At 38.7% G+C, this 7366-nt stretch overlaps 1 long non-coding RNA gene across 1 annotated transcript in view; it reads right to left on the bottom strand.

Moving 5' to 3' along the window:
* Positions 1 to 6651: 6651 nt before the first annotated feature.
* The window catches only part of LOC112546772 (uncharacterized), a 203608-nt gene continuing 202893 nt past the window's right edge, over positions 6652 to 7366 (bottom strand). Inside the window, exon 3 of the long non-coding RNA XR_012905088.1 lies at positions 6652 to 6722. This is a non-coding gene — a long non-coding RNA (uncharacterized LOC112546772). The remainder of the gene's footprint in view (positions 6723 to 7366) is intronic.

Below are 7366 nucleotides of genomic sequence, written 5' to 3'. Positions count from 1 at the left end.
CTGTTTGCAGCAAAAACAAATTATGTTTTCCATACCATGAAGGACTCCCATGTCACACTCCGGTCTCTCAGCATTTATGCACAACTCAGGGCCTTTGGCTCTCTATTTAAATCAAGCTTCATAGAAATCTCCTAGAGCTCAGAGCAGCACATAATGCCTCCCTTCCTTTCCCTTTCCTTCACGAACCACAAGATCAAAATTATGACCAATACTATCAAATGTATGTTTTATGTAAATGGACAAGAGAGTGCCCATTCCCATTCCCTCTGCACCGAGCCTATAAAACTATGGAATTGGTGCCTCCAACACAATATTCACATCTCTACCTAATACCCTGCCTGAGTCTCAGAACAGCACCACAGATTAGCTCAGTTAATCCCCTCCAGCATAAGTGGGAATTCAGAGACACCCTTCTATCAAACATCTTCCAGAGCTTGAGTTATCCCCAACTGAATTGCTTCACTACTGCAATAAACATGAAATGCCCCACATTCTGCTCAAGAGCAAGTTTGGGAAAAATGTTCTCTGGGAAATGCCTTCCATGCTTACTTGACCCAGCACTTTTCTATTTTTCTGTATGAATTCTCACCAATACCTCTGAACAGGCTGATATAGAATAATAAGGACAGACAGTTCCAAGGCCACTCCAGTAATCCTGACATTGGCCAGGAAACTATAGTATCCTTTTCTAATGATAGAAATGTAGCCATGTTAGTCTGGTGCAGCTGAAACAAAAAAACAGGACTGTGTAGCACTTTAAAGACTAACAAGATGGTTTAATAGGTGATGAGCTTTTGTGGGCCAGACCCACTTCCTCAGATCAAATAGTGGAAGAAAATTGTCACAACCATATATACCAAAGGATACAATTAAAAAAATGAACACATATGAAAAGGACGAATCAAATTTCAGAATAGAAGGGGAATGGGGGGGGGGGAAGGAGGGAGGTAAATGTCTGTGAGCTAATGATAGCTTCCCCAATTATCACCTCTAATATCATTAGCTCACAGACATTTACCTCTCCTCCTTACTCCCCCCTCCATCCCCCTTCTGTTCTGAAATTTGATTTGACCTTTTCTAATGAGAATGTCCATCTAGCCCCTGATTTCCTTTCCCACTTCTATAGCCTACTATAACAATGCAGGGGCCAATTATGTAACTTCAGAATAGAAAGGCTTTCCCTCAAAGTCTGGCTACTCAGTAGTTCTAGCATGTTCATAACAAATCTGTACAGTTTTACTGCATAACAGGACATGTTCCATGTGACTACCTACTCACAGAAATGGAAGAGGTTCTTCGCATGATGTACTGTCAGACATATCCCTCTTGCTTCTGCTTCTCTTCCACTGATTCTAGATTACCTTTTTGAATGTAAAATATTTTAGCTCAATAAAAATTCACTTTGTGGCATCACATCATTCCACCATACAGCAGATAACTCTACTGTCTTTGCTAATCCTATCACTAAAAGTTTCATGAAAGGCATCAGAACATTATACCCAGATATAAAACCACCAGCTGATCCCTGGGATTGGCACCTATTCAACAAGTCCTTGATGTACAAATCTTTTGAATCATTGGCCACTTGCTCCCTTCTCCAAATATCCATGAAAACTGCCTTCTTAGTGGCAAATACATCTGTCAGATGCATAGAAGAACTTGGAGTATTTATGGTTGGACACTACTTTCTTTAGTGACAAAATCAAACTCAGCACACATCCTAAATTTCTGCCTCAGGTTCACCTGAAGTAGCAATACACACACATGACATCTGTAGAGTGTTATGCTTCCATCTGGATAGGGAAACATCATTTAGCCTTGGCCTGTGATTAGCTCTATCTCTACCCAGAGACTATCCAAATGGATATCAGGCTGCATATGTCTGTTAACAACTGAAACAAGTCCACCTTTCTATGGCACATTCTAGTAGATATTGATCCATTTTTGTTGCCCCTTTTCTGTAACATTCCATTTTACAAAATATGCAATGTGGCCACCTGGGCATCAAACCCTACATTTGCAAAGCATGATGCTCTCATGCAAGGCCTGTCATTGGACACTAGACTGGGTAGAGCTCTCTTGTTAACTTTTTTTTAACCTGATCTGAAGTCCAAGCCATCCAGAGAGATATCGATTAGCAATCACTTGGAGTGGAGCATTCACAGGGACATCTCTCAAAAGAGAAGAGTTACTGCATTTACTATGTGCAGTAACCGATGTTCTATGAGATGACCATCCCTGTGAGTGCACCACTATTCACCCTGCTCCCTTTATTTTGGAATCTGGAGCACATTCCATTATAGAGCGGGAACTGAGTAGCCCAGGCAATGCATGCACTACTCAAGAACTGACACTACATGAGGCAGGCACTGTGAATGTACAGCCATGCTGTGAAAATTTGTGATTGAAGGCACAGGGATGCACCTTGACCCGGAGTGGAGCATTGCACAGGGTGAATAACCTCCTTTTAATTTAGTCCAGGTCAACTTATTGCCAAAAAATTGTTCCTATCCAATGATGTTCAGTATCTTCTATCTCAGTCCAGCTCCTAGTAGATAGGTGATTACAACATGAAGAACAACCACTACCATCAATTAGCACTCCTATTGGTAATTTCAACAGAAAGGTCAGACTGAAATGGCACAAGGATTAAATTGTTCTTTCACCTGTAGAGATGTTTCCTTCAGTTCCGGGCTGAAATCTACTGGTCGGACAAAATGGCAGAATCTGTATTGTTAGTGCCTGCTATATCTACGGATATTCTCCAGATATAGAAAGAACATTGATATATGGGGTGACACTGAAGTATTTTTCATGAGCACTCTCATATATATTTTCTTTCTTTTTCTCTCATATACCCTCTCTGAAAGAAATATCCATACATTCTTAAGGATATTTTTCTCTTCATTCTCATGCAGAAGTCTCATTGAGAGATCTGGATTTAGAATGAGAATGAAGATAGATTTAAGAACAGTCTTCATACAAATTATTTATTGTATTGAAGTAAAGAATGAGCAAATCCATTACTTATTTGTAAAGAGTGACTCCCAAGCACAGATTGTAGTGCCCTATGATTCAAACGTATTTACTATAGAATTACTTTTTTGCTTTTTTATTGTTGGAGTATTCTTTTGTGCTTGCTATCATGGTTGTGGTGAGTTACTTGGAGTTGACTAAGCCAATTAGGAAAGCATTGCTGGGAGCCTTTAATGCTGTATTCTTATTATATTTAGTTACAGTAGAAAGTAAGTATTGGATACATTTAGCATGCTCTGGCACTGGATTCCCCTCTGCTTTATATCAAATAGCAAACAATTCCAGATGCTAGAGGACCATTATGCTATGTCTTTATGAATATCTGAAATAAGTTCTTTAACTGTGTGATATGGTATTGTGTCTTCTTGGAGTCACCCAGTGTAATATAAAGTGCAACCTGTTGCAGATAAAAAGAGCTACATGTAAAAATTTCCACGGAAATCCTACCCTAATTGAAAAAGAATTTGCTTAGGGGAATACAGGAAGAGTGGTTAGTGGCTAATAAGTCTGGGAGGTATCCAGCTAATACAAAGCAGTATTATTCATGAAACCAGGAGACAATGTACCTGCAATACGCCTTACCTTTGTACACTTCTATGCAAGCTCCAGCTGGCACTAGATATTGGAGGAATGACAGGTTATTATCATGCCTTCAGGATGGCTAACTGCCTAGTTCCAAAAGGTACAATAAGTAGGCACCCATCTTGGTTCTTGGGAAAGCAATTGAGAACATATCCCACTTTATGAGGCACCCATGCAGGGATGCAGGATAGTATTTTCCCCATATTTAAGTTAGCTGAGATATTGTTGCTAAACATTCCTTTTTACTGTGAAGGTATGATTCAAGCACCAAAAATTATAAATAAGTACTATGCATGTTTGAACATCTGGATTTAAATTATGTTATCAATTTATTTGAATTGTTTATATATTTTTCTGCATCTATTAGTTACATATTTTACAGGGAAGCTTCTAGGTTACGTCTACACTACATGCTTCTTAAGCAAAGCGATGTGCTTTTGTGCAAGAGGTTTTGGGCAACAGCTGTTTTTGCGCAAAACCTTGCAGTGTAGACGTAGCCATAGAGAAGAGGTTAATAGTACTAACTTTGAAAAGTCTCTTATGTGGGATTAGACACTGTGAGGGTATGTCTACACTAGCCCCCTAGTTTGAACTAGTGAGGCTAATGAGGGCAACCGAAATTGCAAATGAAGCGCAGGTTTTAAATATCCTGCACTTCATTAGCATGTTCCCGGGTGGTTTGTGATTTTGGAAATTGACTAGCCCAGAATAACTGCCCGCGTCTTCACACAGCAGTGAAACGGGAGTTTAACAGCTAATTCGAATTAAGGGCTTTACTTTGAACTCCCATTTCACTGATGAATGAGAATGCGGGCAGTTATTCCGGGCTAGTCAATTTCCAAAATGGCAACCACCCAGGAACATGCTAATGAAGTGTGGGATATTTAAATCCTGCACGTCATTTGCAATTTTGGTCGCCCTCATTAGCCTCCCTAGTTCGAACTAGAGGGCTGGTGTAGACATACCCTGAGCTACTTTTGGCCATACAAGAGCAGGCTGTCACACCATACAGAGAGAAATTATTGTGAAATTTCAAAAAGGCCCTCATTCAGCAAAGTACCTGAGCTTATTACAAACTCCACCCATGTGGTAATTCCATTGACTTACTTTCAAGTCCTTCACTGAAGTTCACGGAACTGCTTTCATGTTTGATATTAGGCAAATGTTATGTGTATGGCTGAATAAGAGACCACATTAGGAAATATACAATTGAGAATGCATGGATCGATTCCTACGGCTCCCAACACTTGAAAGGCTTGGCAGACATTTGTTTCTAGAGCTTATTACAGAATAGGGCAATCTTGCTCCTTTTATTTGTGTGTGTTAAGTAAATTGGATTCTACTCCACATCATAAAAATAATAAAACTATCCCAGAAAATCCAAATTGTTCAGAAAGCTATATACTTTCAAAATTATATCAGAAATTAAATAAAGTACCTTTGTTTTGTTATTCTTCATATGATACAGGAAGGAAGGGCACTTGTTTGTACTATTAAATAAATCCAATTAATAGAACAATGAATAGAGACACCAATTTTGCTATCAGATTTTTATAAATACTATTGCACCTTGAAGCCTTAGGGTTTTTCCCTACACACTTCAGTATGTATAATAGATGTCCTTTCAGAGCACTACAATATTAGAAGTTGCTGACATAACTGAATTGTATATTCTATAGTGACATAGAGTGATGACAATCCAGTTCAGAATATGTCTATTTAATAGATAATGCCATCATATTCTTGTCTACTGTGGTTTACTAGCAAAGGCAGTGAACCTTGGAAGAATGCTAATCTTGAGAAAATATAGTAAAATTTGGAACTGAAAGACAACTGGGTACTAGGCAGGACAAACACTTTCTAAATACAGAGCACTAAGCAATATGTTTACAGTCTGTGGGGAAACAGACTGTGGGGAAACAGAAAACACAAAGCTAGTCTAACCTTGCTGATTATACTGAAATGAAAATGAACTGCTCCTCCCAATTAATTGATCTAGGAATGATGATGTTAGCAAACTTTCACAAAAGATTGAAAGCAGATATTATCCACTGTACTGTGATTAAATATCAAGAGGACCAATCACAATAATTAGAGCTTTCTAAAAACAGTACTTAAGTACATAAGCAGTTTAAAGAGTTTTTATTGCACTCATTACTTAAAAATGATTTTGATTTTTTTAATGATTCCCCCCTTCCACTCCACTCCACTCCTCCCCTCCTCTTCCCTCCCCTCAGCAGACACACTCTCATGCCGACTAGTGTGTTTGTGAAGAATGTGGTTGTGAGGCAGGAGGAAAACAATGCTTAATCATAGAATACTAGAACTGAAAGGGACCTCAAGAAGTCATCAGATCCAGTCTCCTGCCCTCACAGCAGGACCAGGCATCATCTAGATCATCCCTGATAGATGTTCATCCAACCTTTACCCCTAAATATCTCCAGTAATGGAGATTCTACAACTTCCCTGGGCAATTTATTCCAGTGTTTAACCACCCTGACAGGAGGTTTTTCCTAATGTCCAACCTGACCTCCCTTGTTACAATTTAAGCCCATTGTTGTCCTATCATCAGAGGTCAAGGAGAACAATTTTTCTCCCTCATCCTTGTAACACACTTTTAGATACTTGAAACCTGCTATCATGTCCCCTCTCAGTCTTCTCTTTTCCAAACTAAACACCCCAATTCTTTCAGTCTTCCCTCACAGGTCATGTTTTCTAGACCTTTAATCATTCTTGTTATTCTTCTCTGGACTCTCTCCAATTTCTCCACATCTTTTCTGAAATGTGGTGCCCAGAACTAGACACAATACTACAATTGAGGCCAAATCAGAACAGAGTAGAGTGGAAGAATGACTTTTCGTGTCTTGCTCACAACACCCTTGTTAATGCATGCCAGAGCCATGTTTTCTCTCTCTCTTTTTTTTTTGGCAACAGTATCACACTGTTGACTCATATTTAGCTTATGGTCCACTCTAACTCCTAGATCACATGCTTAAAGCTACATATGTGCTGAAGTACCTTGCTGGAACAAGAGTGGGTTTCAGCATTCATTCTGCTTCACTGAAGGCAATCAATGGGAACTGGACTGGCACATAACTCAGTGTCTGAAAAATATAATAAGGTACATTTTGAATATCAGTGTGTGATATATTATTATCTATTTTTGTGGTCATATATGTAAAGGGAGCTCTCCATCAGGACTAAACTAAGCATCAAATTATTTCATACAGATATAGTGAACAGCTGCCAAGGAGTAACAATAAATACCCAGTTACTTATGACTAGAGCTGCATGACCTATTTGTAGCAATTTGTCCATATTGAACACTTTTTTTGCTGTTTGCTGTGTTCCATTATCACAATTTCTGTGGCTTTTTATGCAAGCATACTTCACCCTGTAGACTATTCACAGATTATTTGCAAGTGATTATTGCTTCAGGCATTTGGTATTCTTCTCCCTTTAATAACCAATTTATTTTGAAAAAAAAGCATAAGGAGGTGTTTCCATTCCCTGGCTGGCTGAACAGAACTCTTAGAATCAGTTTTCCAGTGCAAATGTTTGCAATTAAAAATTTATTCTCTGTGAATATTTTGCAATGTTCATTTAAAATCTGATATTTGCTGAAGACTCCTCACAGTTAGTTTTTTTTTCTCTGCAATAGGGATCGTAAAACAGTTAACCCCTTATATCATAGTACATAACCAGTTATCCGTTTTAATTTAGATCCCGGCTTTCACCCCTGCAGCTA

This window comes from Pelodiscus sinensis, chromosome 6, assembly GCF_049634645.1.
Source record: "Pelodiscus sinensis isolate JC-2024 chromosome 6, ASM4963464v1, whole genome shotgun sequence".
NCBI classification, from domain to species: Eukaryota; Metazoa; Chordata; order Testudines; family Trionychidae; genus Pelodiscus; species Pelodiscus sinensis.
This window is presented reverse-complemented; position numbering and strand designations above follow the sequence as displayed.